The 24857-nt window shown below is 38.2% G+C and overlaps 1 protein-coding gene across 4 annotated transcripts in view; it reads right to left on the bottom strand.

The window, feature by feature from the left end:
* Positions 1-24646, bottom strand: part of ZNF280D (zinc finger protein 280D) — a 119480-nt gene extending 94834 nt beyond the window's left edge. For 2 of the 4 annotated variants that reach the window (XM_060097293.1, XM_060097296.1), the window contains exons 1-2: positions 24563-24646; positions 16837-16983 (exon numbers count right to left, since the gene is read on the bottom strand). The gene's annotated coding sequence lies outside the window, so the exon portion shown is untranslated. Of the gene's footprint in view, positions 1-2680; positions 2768-16836; positions 16984-24562 lie in introns of those variants that run through there. The other 2 variants (XM_060097295.1, XM_060097294.1) reach the window with 2 other exon arrangements.
* Between the last annotated feature and the right edge of the window lie 211 nt (positions 24647-24857).

The following is a 24857-nucleotide window of genomic DNA, read 5'->3' as shown; positions in this document are numbered from 1 at the left end:
TGAAGAAACAGACCAAAGAACATACAGTAAATATCACCATCCTAGAAGTTCTGACCAAGCACAGACCTCCTAGGAAGCATTTTAGTGCCTCAGTAATAGACAACCAATTAGCACCAGAAATTTTAGGAAAACCTCTTGTCTTTCAGACCAAAATCAATAAAACAGATAAAGAGTCCTAAGGAAAAGAGATAATGCAAAAAGCAAGACAAATACTAGAAAAAATATAATTAGCATTTTTAGAGATATGAGACAAAAAAGGATGTTATAAAAAGTAATGTTCAGAAACAAAAATAGAACTAAAAATACAATAGCCAAATTTTTAAATTCAGTTAAAAAACCCAAAATGTCCTCAAAGGTGGAACTACGAGAGAAAAAAAAATATTTATATATACATACATACGTACACACACACAAGTATATATATAAACAAAACAGAGAACACAAGGTTGTTAGAAAATCAATTTCAAAGGTACAACACTCACCTAATAAAATTTATAGAAAGAGAATAGAGAAAAAGCAGGGGGTAGGTTATCAAAGAAATAATGTAAGCAAATTTCCTAGATCAGAAGACAACAATCTCTTGGTTGAAAGATCCCACTAATACTCAGTACAACAATCAAGAAAAAAGTTATACCAAGACATATAATTACCAAATTTCAGAACAAAAAAGATAAAGAAAATATCCTCAGATCTGTAGAGGTTGGGGGGCAGAAACAGATCATATAGAAAAGATCAAGAGTAATAAGAACAGAAACTAAAAGACAGTAAAGTAATACTTTTAAAATTCTTACCAGAATTATTTTTCAGTTTAGAATTCAAACTTTTCATCAAGTGTGAGAGTAAGGACCAGCAACATCACACAAGATTTACTTCCCAGGCACCCTTTCTCAGGAAGCTACTATACAATCCACCAAAACATGAGACTCAATCAAGAAAGAGGAAGACACAGTGAAGAAAACATGGCATTCACCACAATACAAAGTCCCAGAACAACAGAAGTTCAGTAGGCCTAGAGAACAACCAGTCCAGACTAATTCAGGAGAACAGTACCTTCAGGAGGAATGTCTCTAGGAGGCCAAAGAAAAGATGATTAAAGTATAAACTTTTAGACTACCTGACAAGTTTTACAGTATAGAAAATTGAATTGAGAGGCTCTTGAGAGTGTGAGAAGATTTAGCTATAGACTTCAATACAAGTTAGCAAATTAAAAAACATGAAAAGTATTAATTGCTGGGTACACCAAAAGAAAGAAAAAAAAAGAAATGTATCCTCTCATATGCTATTCCATATATAATGGCATATTAATAGCATATTACCCTGCTTGTCAGTGAACAGTATTTATATGGTCATCATAATGAAAATATCAAATACAGATTTGATTTTTTATGTTGGGAGATACTTAGAGGGAAGGAAGGCATAGCTGTAAGAAAGCATAAATCCTCATGATAAACATCACTAGAAAATGGTTAAAGCTGACTATGCAATAGACAGCACACATATATGTGCATAAGCACTCTTCAAGAAACAGGTTAAACCCCTTAAAGCCTTTTTAGGTTGTTTGATTTTTTAAAACTATGTATATATATTACTTTAAGCTGAGATAGAGGAGAAAAAGGAAGAGTAAGAGGAGGGGAGGAGGGAAAAAAGAGAAACAGTACTGAAGGTCTAAACTAAAGTAACATCAATGGAGATGGATACAAGTGATGCTTAACTAGATATATAAAGAGGGTATACATAGCCATATACCATATATATATATATGAATGGGACAGGGTGTGGGCGCTAATCCACTATGACCAGTTTCCTTAAAGGAAGAGCAGATCAGGGGACTTCCCTGGTGGTCCAGTGGGTAAGACTCTGTGCTCCCAATGCAGGGGGCCCAGGTTTGATCCCTGGTCAGGGAACTAGATCCCACATGTATGCCACAACTACGAAGTCCATATGCTGCAACTAAGATCCCGTGTGCCGCAACTAAGACCTGGCACAGCCAAAATTAATTAATTAATTAATTTTTTTTTAAAAAGAAAGAAGAATAGCAGATCAGGACACAGATACACGTATTGAGGAAAGACCCTCTGAAGACATAGGAAGCAGATGACCACCTATAAGCCAAGGAGAGAGGCCTGGACAGATCCTTCCCTCACGACCCTCAAAAGGAACTAACCCTACCAACACCTTGATCTTAGACTTCTAGGCTCCAGAATTGTGAGCAAATAAATTTCTGTCGTTTAAGCCATCTAGTCTATGACACTTTGTCATGGCAGCCCTACCAAACTCATGCAGAAGACAAAGATCTTCCTTACTCTTTTTAGCACGGTACTGCCATTGTCAATATATACAGGATATATTGTTGAGAAAAAAATTTTTGAAGATACGTAACAGCTTTACAATTTTTTTAGAAATAATTAATTTTTGTCTATGCATAAAAGAAACATACATGATTATGTATACCAAACTAACAATAGTAGCGATCACCAGGCACAGAGAGAAATCATTTCATTTCTACTTTACTCATATTTTAATTCACATTATTTGTTTTTATGTGAGCATTTGTTACCTTAACAATTTTAAGTGTTTTTGTTTTTAAGGAAATGTGCCTACCTCTCAGCCTTTCTCCTGATGCAAAGTTATTGGTACAAGAGCCACATATACTAGTATCAGTAGTGGCAGCAACACTTACTTTTTGGCTGAAAAGGGTTGTCGCCAATCAAGTTGAAGAGCTGACTTTCTGTAAATTGTCATTTAAGTACTAACATAAGGTATCAGTCAATTTTATGAGCCAAATATTGAAACGTGAAACTTGAGGTTTAGAAATTCTTGGATCAAATTTTGACCATCATGTGACTCCACACAAGGCAGCAAGTTATATCTATTTTCCTTCCTATAAAATAAAGATACCTAGTATTAAAGTGGATTTCATTAAATTAAATATACACATACTCAATCATTTTTCCTATAAAAAGCTCAATTTTTAAATTTGATAAGTTTAACATAAACATTTAACTCACTCTACATAATTGGTTCTTTCTTGAATGAACCCAAATTTAATAAGTAAAATGGTGATCCTATTAAGCTCTTACTATTTGAAGAAGTCTGAAATTATTAAATTACAAATAGTTTTTTAAAAGCATCCTTGTGTAAAAATGAATAATTGCCTCATAATGTACTGTTTTAATAAATCTGAATTTTTCAGATGCTAAGTGACATTAATCTTTAACTGTTACCTATTCTTCACATTCCATAATAAAACATAATCTTAAATAGTTTTAGTTTATATTTCTCTGGGTTTTTTTTTTTTTTTTTTTTTTTTTTTGCGGTATGCGGGCCTCTCACTGTTGTGGCCTCCCCCGTTGCGGAGCACAGGCTCCGGACGCGCAAGCTCCGGACGCGCAGGCTCAGCGGCCATGGCTCACGGGCCCAGCCGCTCCGCGGCATATGGGATCCTCCCAGACCGGGGCACGAACCCGTATCCCCTGCATCGGCAGGCGGACTCTCAACCACTTGCGCCACCAGGGAGGCCCTCTCTGGGTTTTTTAATCAATGAAACTTAAAAGGAAAAAATTAGTTGGATATAGTACTTCATTATAGATTAATTCATTCAAAAAATAACTATTCAAACTAATCATACTCATTGCTTTCTGTATGTAAGGTAATATACAAAGTTCTAGGGAAAAAACAAAGATAAATAAGTCACAGTATTTGCCTTCAAAAATTTATAATCTAATATGTTTATAATTCAAAACAAATGCTTTTAGAATAAACATAAAAAAATTTGAATTGGGGCTTCCCTGGTGGCGCAGGGGTTAAGAATCCGCCTGCCAATGCAGGGGACATGGGTTCGAGCCCTGGTCTGGGAAGATCCCACATACCGCGGAGCAACTAAGCTCGTGCACCACAACTAGTGAAGCCCGCGTGTCTAGAGCCCGTGCTCCGCAACAAGAGAAGCCACCACGAGAAGCCCATGCACAACAAAGAGTAGCCCCCGTTCAGTGCCACTAGAGAAAGCCCACGCGCAGCAACAAAGACCCAACTTGGCCATAAATAAATAAAATCCTTTTTTTTAAATTGAATTGCCTTATTTAAAACAAGAATTTGCTTTCTGGATTCCCACACATACAATAGCATAAGTTTTTTACAATATACAAAATTTTTTAAAACTGCTTTACTTATAAAGGAAAACAAGTAAAAAATTAGATGACAGAAACCTAAAATATTAAGATACACACCTAATACAATCTTCACATTCCTCTTTATTCTCAGGCTGACAAAAGCTAGTTTTCCTGCTTTTTAATTTCCAAGTTATTTGGATTGAATTAGTCTACAGGGAAAAAAATTATTATTTTAACCTCAGAAGTTATTGCTACAAATGTTTAAATTACTATTACAAGAGACTCTAGTGAATATTGTGTTCAACTAAATTCACCAAGTTATGAGGTCTCTTTAACTCAATTATTTGAATAGTTGTAGCTTGCCCCTAAACTAACATCAGCGGTATCTAAGCAGATACATGACAATTCTTGCTCAACATTAAGGACCTCCTAGTACCAAGAATACAGAATATTCTCTAAGAGCCTTAATTACACAGCTTATGAGACTCATATATAACATTTTTGTTAAGTGATCATATAAATATGATTTAGCAAAACTTTAAAATTAGTACTCAATTTACAAATATTCAATTAATAAATGACCTGTCCATATGAACAAGATATCCACTGCCTATGACTATAAAGATGACTTTAAGATAACCTACTTCAGAAGCCTGAGGATCATAGTAGCTACTTAGGAACCTCAACTGACACACTAGCAAACACACTAAAAAGCTGGCAATTAGATCTGTAATTCAACCAAAAGCTGCACTGTGTAATACAGTAGCCACTAGCCACAGGTGACTATTGAAGTTTAATTAAAACTAAATAAAATTTAAAACTCAGTTCCTCAGTTTCACTAACCACATTGCAAATGTTCAAAGTCACATGTGGGGCTTCGCTGGTGGCGCAGTGGTTGAGGGTTCGTCTGCCGATGCAGGGAACACTGGTTCGTGCCCCGGTCTGGGAAGATCCCACATGCCGTGGAGCGGCTGGGCCCGTGAGCCATGGCCGTTGAGCCTGCGCGTCCGGAGCCTGTGCTCCGCAACGGGAAGAGGCCACAGCAGTGAGAGGCCCGCGTACCGCAAAAAAAAAAAAAAAAAAAAAAAAAGAACAAAGTCACATGTGGCTGGTGGCTACTGCATTTGACAGTGCAGCTACAGAACATTTCTACTGGACAATGCTGGTCTAAAGAGTCATTGCCTTATTTCATTCTGGTTAATAAACAAACACTTTAATGGATTCCTTTGGCATGTCAGCCACTGGAACATGCCAAAACTATCACGGTCAAAATCTCTCAAGTCACCACTTCAGAATTTTAGTGGTAAGGCATGGAATTCTATGAAGGTTAAATCAGCTGCCAGTGAAGTGAAATATCCAACAAAGGTATGCAGTGGGGATCTCAAAGCTCCAAAAGGTTCCAACAGCTTCTGCAGCTCAGAGGTGGCTCCAAAACAGCCAGAAAAAGAGAATACACTACACTGACTCAGGTAGAAGTTTTATGACCATGTTTAATATGCTTGTTTCTAAATGAATTCCAAGTAAATGACTTACAAGACTTTTTTATATTATAACATTGACTTTTGGAGACTGCTCACATAAATAATTATAATTTCTACTTTACTATTTTTTGTTTCAGATTTTATATATCTAAAATTAAACTATATCTTAAGGATTTTTTCCTACAAAAAATTTAAGTCAAAGGAAATGTGGGGTCTAAATTTTTAACTGTTTGAAAATCTTACTTTTAGCCATTGACAGATACCACCTGATGCAATATCACTGTGTTAAATAATAAAGGTAATGCATTTAGTCCTATATACTCTCTGGTAAGGGGGAAATTAAGCCATTCCACAATCCACAGCTGTAGCATCTACACATAAAAAGAGTACTAGGCTAGAAGCCAGAAGAACCAAGTCATAGCCCCAGCACTGCTACAACTTTCAGTCAAGTTACCTTACAATTCTAGGTCTCAGCTCTTAGTTCAGGTGAATTATCTCTAAGGTTTAATTCAGCTTTTTATACTTTACTGTATACTTTAAACATTTATTAACCATAAACTGTAAAATTTGGTGAATAATAATAGGTTCAAACTCTGACTCTACTTATTAGCTGTATGACCTTGGCCAAGTTAGTTAATCTCTGTGCTTTGCCTACACACACACACACACACACACACACACACACACACACACACACACACACGTATATATGCATATATATGTGTGTATATATATAACTTAATTCACAGAGTTATAATGGAGATTAAATGATAATATACATAAAGCACATAGCTCAATGCCTGGCACACAGAAATCACAGAATAAATCTTAACCATTTTAAAATCTGGGCTAAATTCCATTTTAAAGAACTCTAAAAACAGATCACAATTTCATTATTATACTTAAATTTATAAGCTATCAGCTGAGCATTTAGAAATCATTTTGTCATACAGGATCTTCATTACAGTAGATCCCTCATAATAAAAGTTTAGCTTTATAAATAAACTTTCTGGAATGTGGCTGTCAAATCTATCCTGCGATATTTTCATCTTTTAAAAAAGCATTTATAAACTAGTTAAAACACTCATTAACATAAAAAATGTTAAACCATCATATGCACATAACACACACCTATAATTTATCAACACTTAAATTATACACTCTACTAATCTTATAGAATAAAATAAGTATCTAGTTCAAAATTACCAACATATAAAAATTAACATTTGGATAAAGTGTCTTATACCATTTCCATTTTAAAAAAATCACTTTCATTATATATGCATCCCCATAATTTAATTCTAAAAAAATCATTTTTAAAAATGAGTAGGTGGTAAGTAGAATACAAAAGTGAATATGAAGAATAAGGTAAATGGTTAAGTTCTCCATCTAACCAGACCCCAAAAGTTAGAGTTATTAGAAAAAATAATCCAAGAAATCACATTACGAAGTTAATCTCTGTGTTTTTTTTCATCATAAAAAATGATGTTGGGGCTTCCCTGGTGGCGCAGTGGTTGAGAGTCCGCCTGCCGATGCGGGGGACACGGGTTCGTGCCCTGGTCCGGGAAGATCCCACATGACGCAGAGCAGCTGGGCCCGTGAGCCATGGCCGCTGAGCCTGCGCATCCGGAGCCTGTGCTCCGCAACGGGAGAGGCCACAACAGTGAGAGGCCCGCGCACGGCAAAAAAAAAAAAAAAAAAAAAGATGTTTTAATTGGGGGTTGCATTACTAACCAAGAAGTTGGCAACACCAAAACCAGATATGATTAACTTAACATAAAAGGGAAAATGTGAGAGGATGTCCCTGGCAGTCCAGTCATTAAGACTTCGCCTTCCAATGCAGGGGGTGTGGGTTCAACCCCTGGTCAAGGAGCTAAGATCCCACATGCCTTGGGGCCCAAAAAACCAAAAACATAAAACAAAAGCAGTATTGTAACAAATTCAATAAAGACTTTAGAGCTTCCCTGGTGGCGCAGTGGTTGAGAGTCTGCCTGCTAATGCAGGGGACACAGGTTCGAGCCCTGCTCTGGGAGGACCCCGCTTGCCGCGGAGCGACTGGGCCCGTGAGCCACAACTACTGAGCCTGTGCGTCTGGAGCCTGTGCTCCGCAATGGGAGAGGCCGCGATAGTGAGAGGCCCGCGTACCGCGATGAAGAGTGGCCCCCGCTTGCCACAGCTAGAGAAAGCCCTCGCACAGAAACGAAGACCCAACACAGCAAAAATAAATAAATTAATTAATAAACTCCTACCCCCAACATCTTCTTAAAAAAAAAAAAGACTTTAGAAAATGGTCCACATCAAAAAAAAGGGAAAATGTGAAACAGAAGTTAATATAATCATTTCAAATGGTGAAAATTTATATTCAAAATAACACATAAAAATAAAGTTCAACTAACATAAATTTAGTCTAAGATTAACATGCTAGCTATAAGAAACATTAAACCTTTAACAATTTTGCTTATATACTTAGAAGAGTTCTTCAGAGGAATGATTTGGATGACACAGGGTCATGGAACATTGTTCAAAAAATTTTATCACTTTTCTCCTCTCACAAATTTCACAAGAAATCAGGCATTCAAATCATTCCACTGACTTAAAGCTTTGGTTTATGTTCTATTTCATTTTATAAATAATTCTTTAGTCTTTGTCATTAACGTCATACTGAAATGGAGGTCTATAATTTTAGAATTCTAATCCCAAATGATTAGAGCTCTAAGGATTCGAAGTGGGTTCTTAACTATGAGTAACAATCTAATATTTCCAACCCTGGTTTTATGATCTCTCAAGAATTTCCACTATCTCAAGGAGATACTAGAAAATTAATTTTAATTTGATGTTCATTATGTTAAAACCATACAGTCTTTTGAAGAAGAAGAGTCATGTTTAAAATTCCAGTTTTTTATCACTTAGTATCCATCACCTACTGATTCCATCATGGAAATTAATTTTAACAGGATTAGAAAAGCAGAGAATGATCATGTCTACTTTGACATTCTAAGATAAGTCATGCAAATAGAAACCTTAAATCATAAGATAAACCTGTATATATTTGAGAGACCCACAGAAATTTGATTTCATAAAATTCAGGTATTTAAATTTGAAATTTTATAAATAACTTATAATTTTTATTTTAAAACATTAAGCAGATGAAATTTTAAATCAGTATTTCCTCCTTTTATGGCTTTTGTTTTATTGTTAGAAAACTAAACATCTATCTTTTTCAGAATCAGTCTAGTTGTTACTGTTAAAAACCACAGACTTATTCTTGAAAATTGCACATTCTAACCACACAAAACATACAACTAAAAACATCTGATCGCTAGCAGCTAAAATACTGCAGACAAAATACTGGGGAATTACAGAAACTCTAGAAGATATTTTGTCAAATCTCACCCAATTTCTGAAAGACTCTAATTTTTATCTGAAGTAGAACATTGCCTTCTGGAAATGGTCACTTCAAGAAAGGGAGAAAACGACCTTAAAAAGGGAGACTATGGATATACATAGTTTTTTTTTTTAAATAAAGCAAAAATTTCAAATGTCATTTTAAAAAAAGATGATTGGGCTTCCCTGGTGGCGCAGTGGTTGAGAGTCCGCCTGCCGATGCGGGGGACACGGGTTTGTGCCCCGGTCCGGGAAGATCCCACATGCCGCGGAGCGGCTGGGTCCGTGAGCCATGGCCGCTGAGCCTGTGTGTCCAGAGCCTGTGCTCCGCAACGGGAGAGGCCACACAACAGTGAGAGGCCCGCGTACCGCAAAAAAAAAAAAGATTCATTCCGGAATCTTAAGAGAAAGACGCAAACAGAGAAGGGGAAGGACTGGGAGTCAGCCTTGAAAGAAGTGGCCTACAATGAGATCAGAACAAGGATAGGGAAAATCCAGGTCTTGAAAGAGGTTGCCCTAGCTACTTCCAAGAATAGACTTAAAAAGCAATTAGGCCAGCTTCTCCTGTCCACCTCCTAATTTACAGAAAAAACTTCATTCTCTGAAGGTAGGTAACCAAAGAATTAACACTTTAATTCTCTGAAATTAGAAGAAATCCAGAATTCCTTAAAGCTTATAGGAGATCAACATATGCCACTTCAGCAATTAAGCAGGAAACACAGAAAGAGCTCTCTGCCCTCCTCCTATCTGTCTAAAAGCAGGACATACATTTCCCATTGTGAAGGTCTTCCCCTTTCCCTCTCCCATTCCAGGAGGAGGAAAAACTACCATTATTACCGGAGACAGAAAGTCGGCATTGAGATGGGGCTGCACAAACCTTACTAAAATAGTCCTAATCTTCCATTAGTTTCCCCCATATATGTACATTCCCTCAATTTACCACTGCTAGAAGCCCAAACCTCTTTTCCTTTGACCTGCCACTTCTCCCGAAATTTACCATCTTTTAAAAAAATGGTATATAAGCCCCCATGTCTAACCACCTCTTTGAGTCTTCATTTTTTTTTGGATGAACACCTCCACTAACATAAAATATTAACATCAAATAAAATGTGTACACCTTTTCTCCTATTAATCTGTCTTTCATCAACTTAATTTGCAGATCCCAGGCACTTAACCTAAGAGGATAAAGGAAAAGGGTTCTTTTACCTCCACTACAAGTGAAAACCAATTCTCCAAGTTAGTGAGCTCAGATTTTCGAAAGACAATAAAAATACTTCATAATACAAATAATTAAAAGTTTAAAAAATAATACACTTAACCATTTTCTATCTAACGCAAGGCACAATCCTCAATGAAAAAAGTCCCTACCTCAAGAAACTATCTGGTAGGGGGATTAGGATAAATATATAAATATCATATGAAACAGGGCACGGTAGTTGCAATAATAAAAATTGGAATGTCCAACGACAAATGAATGGATAAAGATGTGATACATATATACAGTGGAATATTACTCAGCCATAAAAAGGAATGAAACTAGGTCATTTGTAGAGATGTGGATGGACTTAGAGTCTGTCATACAGAGTAAAGTAAGTCAGAAAGAGAAAAACAAATATTGTACATTAATGCATATAGGTGGAATCTAGAAAAATGGTACAGACAAACCTATTTCCAGGGCAGGAACAGAGACACAGACATAGAGAATGGACATGTGGACACAGAGGGGGAAGGGGAGGGGGGGATGAATTGGGAGATTAGGATTGACGTATATACACTACCATGTGTAAAACAGATAGCTAGTGGGAACCTGCCATATAGCAGAGGGAGCTCAGCTCGGTGCTCTGTGATGACCTGGATGGGTGGGATGGCGTGGGGAGGGAGGTCCAAGAGGGAGGGGATATATGTATACATATAGCTGATTCACTTCGTTGTACAGCAGAAACTAACACAACATTGTAAAGCAATTATACTCCAAAAAAAAAACAAAAATAAAAATAAAAATTGGAAATGCTATAGCAGAGGTTCTTGACAAGGTGCTGAGGAAACCACAGAGCAAAATTCTGTGCACACATACATTTTCTGGGGCATCAAACTGTTATAAGGTTTATGAACCAAAAAGGCTAAGAATCTCTAGGTCAGGGGTTGAAAAAAGTAATCACATCTAGCTGGAGGACTTGGAAATGCCCCACCATGGGAGAAACATACCCATTAATCTCTAAAGGAAAGATGTTTTCATTAGTGTTTTTTTTAAAGTAAAAATGCTCATTAAAAGGGGACTCAAACATACAGAAGTGTGTAGAGTAAAAAGTATGAATCCTTATTCCTTCACCTGCCCTAACCCCAGTCCCACGTATCAGAGTTTGCTATGTGATGCAGTGGATAATAATACTGATTGAAGATACAGATACGGTTATGGTTCAGGGATAAGAAAGACATTCCAATGTCTTATATGTCTTAACAAAGGGCGATATTCATAGCAATAATTTGGATAAAGATCATACTGTGTACAGATTACATTTATAGATGAGTAAATAGTATAATGCACGTTAAATAACAAATGAGACTTTCAAAAGATCTCAACAAAGTAGGATGAATGGTAAAATCTAGCATAAAATTAGTTTTGTATTTGCTCAAAAACCAAAATTTACAAAAAATATAAATTGAAGATATACTACTTATCAGTTTTAGTTACCAGAGAGGCAGTAAGTCCAAAGTTCATTCATTTAAAAAGTACATTTAGGGCTTCCCTGGTGGTGCAGTGGTTGAGAGTCCGCCTGCCGATGCAGGGGATGCGGGTTCGTGCCCCGGTCCAGGAAGATCCCACATGCCGCGGAGCGGCTGGGCCGGTGAGCCATGGCCAATGAGCCTGCGCGTCCGGAGCCTGTGCTCCGCAACGGGAGAGGCCACAACAGTGAGAGGCCCGTGTACCGCAAAAAAAAAAAAAAAAAAAAAAAAAAAGTACATTTAGGGACTTCCCTGGCGGTCCAGTGGTTAAGACTTAGCCTTGCAATGCAGGGGGTGAGGGTTCAATCCCTGGTCAGGGAGCTAGGATCTCACATGCCTCAGGGCCAAAAACCAAAACATAAAACAGAAGCAATATCATAACAAATTCAATAAAGACTTTAAAAGTGGTTCACATCAAAAAAAGAAAGTACATTTATTAATAAACATGCACTATGTGCCAGACATCGTGCCAGGCAGGAATACAATGACGGTCAAAAATTAAGACACAGGTCTTGCACTCATGAACCTTACAGTCTAGAGACAGCGACAAACACTCATACAAACAGATTAAACTGTCAATGTGTGCTATGAAGGCTATGGACAAGGAATTTTAAAACTCAGAGTAAGGAAATTAGGTCTAGTTAGCATAATCAAAACTGGCTCCCCTAAGGAAGCAATGATTAATTGTTATTTGAAGAATGAGTTAGAGTTAACTAGGCAAACAGGAGAGGGAAGAAAGCATTCCATGCAAAAGCAACAGCATGTGCAAAAGATCTATGGCACAGCAAATATAAGAAACTGAAAAGAAACCAGTGTGACTGGAAAAGAGAGCAAGATGGTACACAATGGGAGGTGAGACAGGAGTCAAACAACGCCGCGCTTTGAAGACCATGTTAAGGAATTCTGTCCTTACCTGAAGAGCAACTGGAAAGCCACTGAGGGGATTTTAAGCAGGAACTGATACAATCAGACTTGTGATACAGTGTCAAAATAAAAGAATTTGAGTCTAAAGTCAAAGAGATGATGGTTTCATTCTATTCTGTTGGATTCAATCCCCACTTGGAATACTGTGTATTGGCTATGACTCTTTCAACTTTTAAGTAACAGAAAGAAAACCCAACTTAAACTGGCTTATGCAAAAGAGAATTTATTGGCTCATTTACAGAATTCGCTGTAGGCATATTTTAAACAATGATACGTAAACCTGGTTTTTCTCTCTCCATCCCTAGGCTTCACTTCCTCTATTCTGATTCTATCCTCAGAAAGGGTCCTCCCATTGTGAATGACTACAGCAGCTCAACTTAACACCTTCCAACATTCAAGACCAGGACAATGATAAAAGGACCAGCTCTGATTGGAGTTGACTGGCTTGGCTAAAGTCAACCAATCACTATTGATCCTCTTGGTACCAGAGACCCAAAAGGGGCGGGTACAACACACCACCCACAAGATAAATACTGGAGGAGGGGATGGTTCCCCGCAGGAAAATCAAGATCAAGACATATGTTACCAAGGTAAGGGAGGTAAGGGTGAATGGATGTTGGGTAGCAAAAACAACAGGTGCCCACTACAAAGAATTAAAATTAAAGCTTTGTCTAGGTCAAAGGACTAATGTACCTAACCTAGGAAAAACATGAGACTGTGAGGCAGGGGTGGCAGAAGTGAAAGCTGTTTACAGATATTTTAAAGTTTGTCATAAGAAAAAAGGCAAGAGGGTGACTTGTTCCTTGTGGCTCAAGTGATAATAACGATAACAACACTGCTAATATTTACTTGTTTTGAGTAAACTAGAGAATTTCATTCCTAGTTTGAGCTTCAATACAACTACTTAATTCATTACATACTATTATAAGTTACAATAAGTTACTATTTATAATAACAATTATCCTTACCATTTGCTAATTAATTAAATACATGCATCCAATGCATTTCATCCAATCCCAAAAAAACTCTATGAGGCAGACACCATTAGTGTCCCTGCTTTAGAGCTGTGGAAATTGAATTATAGAGATTAAGCACCTTACCCAAAGTAACAAAACTAAGTGGTAGAACAAGGATTCAAACCCAGGCACTTCGAAGGCCAGAGATTTCAGCCACATATTATTTGCCTCCACCAGGAACAAGACCAAAATAACAGGGAGGCAGATTTCATATAAGAACAAAACAATCAGCAGTTAAAATATCAGGAAATGAGATGAACTTGAGATGTGACAGATCACCAAAGAAAAATATGAAAAATTCAAACATTATGCAATTGAAAATGGTCACTTTCAAGATCCCCAAGGATCCTTCCAACCCTAATATTGTAAACATATTCATCTAGTATTTGTAAATTTTTTGCCTAGACTGAAAGAAAAGGGGGATTTGTCATATTTCAGTAAAAAATACTGCCCTAATTGAGAATGCTGAATTATGAAAGTTCATTTTGGAATTAGAAATTAAGAATTTTAGTAATCTACCTACTATACCCAAAGATTTTCTAGAAACTCTCAAGTACAATGTGAAGAATGAAACAACACTCAGAATGAAATTCTTGATTTTATTCGAAGCAAGTAAATTCCTGAAAAAAAAAATAACAGTTGATAATTTTTTTTTTTTTTTTTTGGCCACCCACGTGGCATGCAGGATCCTAGTTCCCTGACCAGGGACTGAACCTAGGCCCCCCCGCAGTGGAAGCGTGGAGTCCTAACCACTGAATCGCCAGGGAAATCCCCAATAATTTTAAATAAACAATATAAATTGCACTTTAATAAGTAAGCCTGTTTGACGGCTTAACTCAGAACTCCCAATGATATCAAGATCTATTTAACAGATACTGATTCAGAGCAAACATCTCAAGTATCAAATCATCATGACAAACCAACTTTTTAGAATTTTAACATTTTTGTTAACACAAAAAATGTTAATGTAATATTAATAAGTAGAAAGCCTGTGCTTGAGCAGACTACTTAAATCTACAAAGCAATCCAAATCAGCACAATCATTAAAAGTTCCTATGTATTGATAAAAGCAACCCTTCTTTACAACAAGGTATGGGGAATCTCTCTTTGCACCATCTCCACTTGGTCCAAGTATTCTAAAACCTCCTGCTGATCCTGATCCAGGCTGCAGTCGATTTACTGTAGTTATCACCACCCACTCTGTCAGTCAAAACTGAGCTGAGCACAGCAGGCCAGCTACATTTTCTACCACACACTATTCTGCTGAAGGTATCCATCTTAAGATCCCAATAATCTTTCCAACAGCCAAATCAAATAACCCTTTCTTCCATTTTCATTTTCCTTATCTTGCATCAATTTTAACCCAATTTCTTTTTTTTTTAAACCTTTTATTTATTTATGAGAGTATTTATTTTTGGCCATGCCACACAGCATGCAGGATCTTAGTTCCCCGACCAGGGATCGAACCCACACCCCCTACAGTGGAAGCACAGTCTTAACCACTGGACCCCCAGGGAAGTCCTAACCCAATTTCTTGAGACATGCTCCTCAGTAATTTTCTGTATGCCAATAGACTGGTTCTCTATCCATCTCCTCCTTTTTAACTCTTTATAGATTCTCCATATTCTCCTCCTTCTTAAACAATGTAAAATCAGGTTCTATAAAGTTTAGATCTTAGCCCTACACAAATTGTTCCCTAAAAGACAGATCTAATAAACTTCATAGACTTAACTATCAGTTCTCAATAGCAGCCTATAAAATCATCAAATATTAACTTCCAACCCTAACTTCTTAACTATGCTTCAGTCCTTCATCTCTTAACTGCTGAAAACTGCTATATGGATACTTAAACTCACCTCAAATTCAATATTTCCAAAACTGAACATTAACTTTCCCTCAAAAATTAGTTCTACAGCATTATTCATAATAGCCAAAAAGTAGAAACAAGCTAAATGTTTATCAACTGACTGATGAATGGATAGACAAAATGTGATACATCCATACAAGGGAATTAAAAAAAGATGAGGTACTGATATATGTGACAACATGATGAACCTTGAAAACATTATGCAAAGTGAAAGAAGTCAGTCATGTTATGCTTCCATTTATATAAAATGACCAGAATAAGCATATCCATAGAGCAGAAAGCAGATCAGTGGTTGCCAGGGGCTGGGGGAGAGGGAAGAAGTGGGGAGAGACTGCTTAATGGGTAAGGGTTTGAGAAACTGAGAATATTCTGGGATTAGATAGCATTGATGATTGCACAACATTGTGAATATACTAAATGCCACTGAATTGTACACTTTAGTCAAGAATGGTAAATTTTATGTTAGATTAATCTTACCCCGATTTTTAACAATTAGTTCTACTTTTGCCTTTCTCTTTTTCTACAAATGAAACTGTCACCCCTTTGCAGTTTTTTTCAATGTTTCCCTCTTTCATTCATCCTATCAATTCCCCAGTCCTATAGTCTTCCTTCAAAATATTTCCCACAACCAACCTTGCCTTTCCATTCATAAGTACTTGTTCAGGCCCTTAGAACCTCACACCTATAGCATCAGATTTACTTTATAAGATTCACTTTATACTGTCTCTCAGCATCCGGATCTACCTGCTTTCATCCATTCAATACAGAACCACCAAATTAACAATTTCCTAAAATAATGCTTTCATTGTGTCACTTATCAATTCCAAACTCTTCAATAACTCTCCACCAACACATCCAGAGCTGGGTTATACTAGTACCAGAAGCTTCCAGAATGCAGTGAGGCAGAGAATAGACCAAATGCTCTAGGAGCTGGCACTTCCACCAGAGGCTGTGCTGCCAGGCCTGCACTGTCTAACCCAAAGAGAAGAGAACACAATTCTGAGCTAGAAACGCTGAAGGTGAAGTGAGCGAAGACCACGGTATCACACCTTACAAAATGAATATGCAGTGTCTGGCACCCAGTAAGTATTACAATGAGTGAAATGAACTTTTTCTGAAACTCAATTTCCTCATCTATAAAGGATAATACCACCCATCTCCAAATACTATTTATTTTGAGGAGGAAATGTAACCATGAAATACTTTAGAGTCACTAAAACACTGCAATAAAAGAAATGAAAAATTAGAAAGATATCTTGTGTTATAACTTCTCAAAAAAACACAAATACTAACAATGTAGTGTCAAAAGTAGTGCCAATTTTCTTATTTACCTTTTTCTATTCAATACAGTTGGGAGATATATTATTTATTTTTCCTCATGGAATTTAACAAAGCCACTTCCATGGTGCATTTTGTTCCATGAGGACCTTTCTATCAGCAGCAATCCTGTATAGTTGAAAGTCAGATAATCTTAAACCCTGAATAGGAAAAGCAAAATGAGTGAGTGAGTAAACAAAGGAGATAGGGATTAGGATATACCTAAAATCCCCAGACCTCTCCCAAACCCTCCAAGTTTTGCTTCTCAAACTTGCCAAAGGTTAAGAACAAATACCCACAAAATAAGGAATACATGGGTAGAGCCTAGAAGCAAGGGGCAAATTATTTCACAGACTAATGGTCTTTGCTTTGGTTAATATCCCTCAACTGAAAGGCATTCAGGCAGTTATCATGCTGAAGAAATCAAACCTGGCAAAAAAAAAAAAAAAAAAAAAAAAGAGTGTAGTTGATTAACTTCTAAAGATGAAGCCTACAAACCCAACCTGAGAAATTTAAGAAATATATATTAATTTACTTAAAAGTGACTATAACAAACCCATTGCATATTAACACAAATACTTTTATAAAAAATAGCTGTATTTTCCAAAACAAAAATTTAGAGGAGTGGCATTGTTTTCCATTTTTACAATCTCATTAATTTTAATATCTGTGTTCATAAAGACAGCTGGATTCTCTTATCTGCTTCTGTATTCAATCTGTTACACCATCTTGTTCTGTTGAAGTGAGGATAATCCAGCTTCATAAGATACGTATGTGGTAAAGGGAGGGCCTTGTGGAACCCTTACTCCATTAGAGATGGAGTGCAAAAGGGTGAAAAAAACCTATCATAGTAGTAGGAGGAAAGCAGTATTGGAAAGCAGTGGAACTCTGCACCTTACCGTCCAAACTAACCATTAACCTTCAGCACACTATCAGAGTCCATAGGTTCAGTTTTTTTCTTTTTTTTTCTTTTCTTTTTTTTTTTTTGCGGTACACGAGCCTCTCACTGTTGTGGCCTCTCCCGTTTCGGGGCACAGGCTCCAGACACGCAGGCTCAGTGGCCATGGCTCACGGGCCCAGCCGCTCCGCGGCACGTGGGATCCTCCCGAACCGGGGCACGAACCCACGTCCCCTGCATCGGTAGGCGGACTCTCAACCACTGTGCCACCAAGGAAGCCCCCCATAGGTTCAGTTTTTAATTTTCTTTCCTTAGCAGTTCTAGTTTTAAAAATTGACATTTTATGACTTTCATTGTTTCCTAGAGATCTTCAAACAACAAAGGGAAAACTTATTACTTTAAAATAGAATAAAACTCATTCTATCTTACAATTACTAGGTGAGCCCATAGAATCCTTTTATAAATCTAAGATACATTATGGGATATTTGTGATTTTATTCTTCCTATACCTCAAAATATTTTGCTAATTCCATCATCCTAGGTGTTATTTCACCATTGAGCATCAATTTTTCCCAACTATGCTTTTAAAAAACTAAAATAATAAGAAAACAGAAGAATGATTTAATTGCCTAGAAGGATAATGCAAGAGTGAAATAAATCATCACTAATGCATTATCCTTCACCTTTTTTTCTTGAGTTTTCCTATTGTTTCCCACAAAATACTGCATCAGCTTCCCAAAAGGTATAGAAGACTCAAGGCATTATCTTTGTAGCCTGTGTCAGGAAGAAAAAACTTTACTTCTATCCTTTTAGGTTGCAGTATTTGGGGCCTGTGAATTAAATTAACAACAGACAAACCAACAGGAGAAAAAGCACATAATTTTTATTAATATTTACATACACTGGAGTTCACAGAAAAGAAGTAAAACTCAAAGAAGCAGTTAGACTCAGGGTGTATATACCATTTTAACAAAGGAAAGGGAATTGGGGCTTTGAGAGACAATAAATCCTGGGGAAGAAACTAGGAAATACGTGGCAGAACTAATGGAAGATAAAGGTTATTTTAGTTGGGTCTGTTTATGCAAACTCATCTATCAACTCTCCATCTTAGGTGATAACAGTCACTCTTCCTTTCCTGGTACGGTAAGGTAAGAACCTTCACAAAAAGAAATGTATGCCCTGTTTTTAGGCAGTTAATTTTGAGCAGGGTGGCGGGGGGGGGCAGTGAGGGGATGGGAAGAGGGCTCCTCCTGCATTTGTTGGTTCTCAATTGCCTTTTGCTCAAAATAATCCTTATGTCAAAGTGGCATATTTTAGGGTGGCAGATCCTTTCATCTGCTTTTAGTTTTCACTGACTACTGTTATGAACTCAGAACTTTTTATTTTCTGTTCATAATGAACAGAAGAAAACTAACAGAGGAGACATTTCAGAATTATTAAGTGAAACTAAAGATAAATGCAAAGGTAGATAGCAAGCACTTCAGACTGTAATAATGACAGTGAAATTTGGGAAATCTCAGACTAAGTGTAATTAGACTAAATCCCAAATAGATTTTCTCAAACTCAACAATCAATGAGTGAACAATATATTTCTAAAAACTAAAAGGAAATACAGTATTCTCATTCAGCAAGAAGAACTTCATCATGCCATGTTTTTACAAAAATGCAGGACCATGCTACTTTGCTAAAAGGACGTGTGACAGTATTCTTTCATCCTTCACGTTTGTGCGCTAAAATTTAACTTGATACAGTTCATAAGTGGAGAAGTGTTGAATGCAGATGTATACAATGGTGACTAGAAGGAAATAGATGATGCAGAAATTTTAATTCATTGGATTGATTATTCTAATTGGTGTCTAGAAATCTAAAACTGAAAATACCTTGCAGTTATGAAGCAAAGATGGCCATCTTCCCTTCAACAAAAATTTAAACCATACAAGTTTTCAAAAAATCCTTCAAGTGTTGCATCTGATGATGCACACTGCAAAAAGAAGATCCAGAAGGAATGATAAGCAAGAACCTACTGGGGAAGTATTTGAAATCTCAAATCACTATGTTCCAGGTTCACGTATGACAGTTGATGAGTTAGTCACATGCAGACAATGTTGCCCATTTCAGGCAAGCTTCAATCCTGAAAAATACAGACTAAAAATCTGGGCAACATGTGACAGTGTAACACTGTAAGCTTGAAAAATGCATATCTACACAGTGATTCAGAAAAGGGGTGAGAGCAGAACCAAGATTATTACAAGAATTGACAAAAGAATTTGAAAATTCTGTCAGAAATACAACTTGTGACAAATTTTTATAAGTTTAGAATTGGCTTAGTATTATCTAGTGAGAGATTTTCCTCAGTTGGCAATATCAGGAAGAACAAGGTTGAACTTCTGTGAATTTTCACAAAGGGAAAGGAAGAGAAGTCAACTGCACATAATCTGGTTTTCAAACATATTTGATTCTTACTGTCCTAAGAAAAACTAGTACTCTCCTCAGCTCAATGCATTCTCAAGCATCAGTTAGTTTTTAAAAATCCTGCATAAGTTAACCTGGAGAGAGTTGTATTGTATAAAAAGACTAAAGGAGGGATAGACACTGATTAAGAAAGAACCTATCCAGTTGATTGCTGAACAACACAGGGGTTAGGAGCACGAAGCCCCGTGCAGTTGAAAATCAGTGTGTAATAGTTGGCCCCTCTGTATGCATGGTTCGGCATCCATGGATTCAACCCAACTGCTGATCGTATAGTACTGTAGCACTTTTTTTTTTTTTGCAGTACGCAGGCCTCTCACTGTTGTGGCCTCTCCCGTTGAGGAGCACAGGCTCCGGACGTGCAGGCTCAGCAGCCATGGCTCACGGGCCCAGCCGCTCCACGGCATGTGGGATCTTCCCAGACCGGGGCACGAACCCGTGTTCCCCGCATCGGCAGGTGGACCCTCAACCACTGCGCCACCAGGGAAGCCCCTACTGTAGCATTTTTATTGAAAAAGAAAATCCACGTGGACCTACACAGTTCAAAATCATGTTGTTCAAGGGTCAACTGTACTTGCAAAATAATGACTTGAAGATGACGGCCTATTACTGATATGATGATCATTGTATGGGGAAAGTTTCAATTATAAAACTGTAAGTTACCAAGAAGAACATTCCTCATGCAACTAAGGAAAAGCACTTGCAGGAACTATAAGAGAATTCTGTCTTACCCTCTAGCTACAATATTCTTGTGCACAAGTGTAAGAGGGAAGAATAAAGGAAGATGCTCTTTGTGTGGGTAAAAAACTAAAACAAAAACCAAAAAAATTGTGGGCTACAATTATAGTATTTGCCAAGAGCATTCAAATGTGATGTATATTAATTGTAGGGGTAGTATTTAATTAGATGCATGAAATATATTTTTTTGTTTCTTATTTTTCTAAGTATATACAAAAATATTTGCTATGTTTGAATTCTTATTAAAAGCTCTAATAAGTTGTTTTACATTACCCCTTTATTCTTCTGTTAATTATATAAATTATATGATATAAAATTATATAAAATATATAAAAACATTTTAAAATAATTTAAAATGTTAAAAAAATAAAAGTTCCTTTTGATCTAGAAGATAAAGAGTGGTATCTATTTTTCCTGTTACATTGAGAATTAAAAGAATCCTTAAAACAAAACTGCTTTGCAAAAATTAATAAAAATCCCAAACACACATTTTTGAAAAAAGTTACCAAGTAAATCAAATCATTATATATCTTTAAAACAACTTGACTGAAAAATCAAATATTTTTGAGTCCTCTGAAACAGGAAAAAATAAACTATTCAGGACTATATATTTAATTAGCATGTCAAAAATATTTCTTATCATTCAAAAGTTACTTTTGAAATAACAAAATATATTGTCAATAATCTCCAATTTCCTGTCATCTAAAACTATCATTTACTTTCTATTTAAAATTGCTATTCCGCGTAGGTACATCCCCTGCCCAATTAGTAAAGAAAAAGAAATCTTGGTATGGTTCTAAATGTTCTCTTCAATAGAGAAAACAGTGTGGGAGAGAACGGTACAAAATTATTTATTTCTTTCCTTTGACCTCCTCTCTCTTACTAAGAAAGCCAATGCTAGGTAGTAAAACACTGGACTGAAGAAGCAGGACTGGATGAGACAGCCTAACTGGAAAGAATGAGTTGAAGTGGGGATGCTGAGGTTTGTAGTCCTCCAAAACCAAACTACCCCAGAACTTTCTATTTCTCACAGCTCACTACTCCTACAAGGGTCTTGAGCAAACTTTCAAAGGAGGCAAAGTCTGATATCTACTTTCTGTCTCCTCTCCCCTAGCCACTGTAGGCTCTGATGTCAACTAGAGCAGCAATTCCAAGTTTCCTAAACTAGATAAGTTAGTTCTATCCTTCAAAACTGCTCCCCTCCTTCATCCCCAAACACCCATTTCTAGACAATTGCTCCCAACTACGTGTTATCAGATTACTGCAGTAAAACTCTTACCAAATACTAATGCCAAAATATCACCCCATAGACTATCTGCTAATTGCAAAGGGAAATGCTTACAATGGAAAGATAGTCTGTCACCATCTTATCCAAGAGATCAAATTTAGGATTACCAACAGGATAACCCCCCGCTTACATGCCTTCTGATGTTGCATAATGAGCGGTACACTGCATGACTTGTGAAGTATTCTTGCCAAAAATATTTAGCCTGATCTACTCAAGCCTTTAGACCTAACTTCAAGTTTAAAGGAAGTATAGGGGATACAGGGTACAGTTAAACCCCATGAGGAAGAAACTGTCAGTAAAATACAGAATGTAGGTTATTCTACAAGCCTACTGGCTTGGTCTCTTCAAAAGGTCAATGTCATTTTTTAAAAAAAGAGGAAACTACACTAAATTAAAAGGAACTAACATAAATGTAATGCATGATTGTTCCAAAATAAATGACTAAAAAGAACATTTTGGGGACAAGGAACATGTGAAGAACATGTGAATACATACTACATACATGCATTAGATTATCAGGGATTATGTAGGGATTATTCTTAACTTTAAGTGTGATTATCCTATTGCAGTTACATAGAAAATTGACCTTAATCTTATGATATACATACTGAGACACACACAGTACTTCGGTGTGAACTGTCGTGATGTATGAAATATGTTTTGAAAATGTTCACCAAAAACAACCGTGAGACAGGTGGATAAAGCAAATGTGGCAAAACAATAACAACCGTAAAAACTAGGTGGTGGGTATGAGGGCTCAACCCAGCTATTCAACTTTTCAATGTCTGGGGGAAAAAATAGCATGAAAACTTAAATAACAAAAAGTTAAAAAGCTAAGAAATGAACTCTTAAAAATAAAAATGCGAAGGAAGGGGCAACTGAATAGTGCTTCTTAAATTTTGTAGGTGAGCCTCCTTTGCTCTTTTCCTCACTCACTTCATTCTCACAAAAAATGAAACATAGTGAATGGAGCACTGAATGAGGAATCAGAAGACCTAAGGTTCTAGAAAAGGCTCTATCACTTCCTAGCCATGACTTCATTACAGACCTCTCACCCTGAGCTCTCTTTCCTAACCTTCAAAATCAGTTCTAGCAGCAAAGACCACTGTAAAAGGGGTTAGGAAATACGTATCAGCCGGTAACAATGACCCATACAAATGCAAGATACAGTTAGAATGGTATTTGTACGATGTTTTAAAAACATCGAGAGCACACAGCCCCAACTTAATTCTCTAAGCAAACCAGTGCCTTCGTCACAGGTACAGTAAGTTTCTGCTTAGAGACAGCCTGAGTTGGCACAGTAATCCCCCAAAGCAGGACACCTCACAATCGCAGAGAGGTGGCTTTTGTACTTTAAATCGCTCCTCTAATGCTTCAATTTTATGTTTAATGCTGCTAAAAAACGTCAAATTCTTAAAACACAGTTCAAACATGAAAACAATAAATAAATCAGGTTTAAGTGCACAGAATTTTTTTTAAACTAACAATTCTTGGCAAACAAAGAGAACCCCCTGGAACGAAGGTCTCCCGTGCTTGCCGAAGTGGGTTCACTTTGACGTTTCTCCTCTCTAGCCGATCGCTCCATAAAAGCGTTAACACTTGAGATAAGTTGGGAGGAACTCCGTCCATCTCTAGAGCAGGATAAAACCTCAGAGTGAGATCATTCTTTCCGTCTCACCAAGTGAAACCTGCAAGCTCAGTTAGGGAACTGTGTTATCAAGTCCACGTTTCTCCTCAGGGCCCCTCTCCTGCAGACAATAACGGGACGTGTAGGGCAGAGCGGGGAAGTCCTTTGACAAGAAGGAGGGTGTGAGCAGGTACTGACTGGTCACCCGGGCGGGGGAACCTGGGCCCTAGGGTCCCCGAGCCTCAAAGTTCGGCACCCCCTGTGGTCTCTGCCTACGACTCACGAGACTCGGGGGGAGACCTGGAGCGAGAAGAGCACGGGTCCCCGCCAAACAGCGGCACAAAATGTACGGAAGACCAAGGGAGAAGCCTCCGGAAAGAAAAGCCCAAACCAGGCCAGGGGCAAACAGGCCCTGGGGGGCGAGGCGGGGCGGGGAAACGGCGTCGTCCGCGGCCTGCGCGGCCCCGGCCTGCCGCACCGAGCTGGCTGCAGCGTCGCGCCGCGATCCCTCCCCCGCCAGGGCCGGCGCAAGATGGCGGTCCGGCCGCCGCCGCACAGCCGGTCCCCTCCCCCGCGCCCTGGGCGCTCTCGGCGACCCGCGCCGGCCTCGACACCCCCAGCCCGGCGCCCCCGGAGTGAGGCGGCGCAGGCCGCGCGGGAGGGCCTCTGCCTGCTGCAGCGCGGGGCGGGCGGGGGCGGGCGGGGGCGGGGGGCGCTTACCGTGAGCGGAGCGGATCGGCCTGACTGGGGCCCTGAGGAGGAGGAGAAAGAGGAGGAGGAAAAGGAGGAGCACGAAAAACTACACGGCGGCGACGGCGGCGGCTCCCATTGCGGAGCAGGCGGCCGAGCCGTGGGCGGGATGGGGGGGCTCTCGAGGAGCCGGCGCGCTGCCTCATGGGTAGGCTCCGGGTCAGCCTCCGCGCGTCCGGGCTCCCTTTCTTCTCGCCGACGCGGAAGGCGGGCACGGGCATGTGCGCCGCGTTGCGGATCCTCGAAGGCCCCGGCGCCCAGCTAC

This window comes from Mesoplodon densirostris, chromosome 4, assembly GCF_025265405.1.
Source record: "Mesoplodon densirostris isolate mMesDen1 chromosome 4, mMesDen1 primary haplotype, whole genome shotgun sequence".
Lineage (NCBI taxonomy): Eukaryota > Metazoa > Chordata > Mammalia > Artiodactyla > Ziphiidae > Mesoplodon > Mesoplodon densirostris.
The sequence above is the reverse complement of the archived record's forward strand: the minus strand, read 5'-3'. Positions and strand labels throughout refer to the sequence as shown.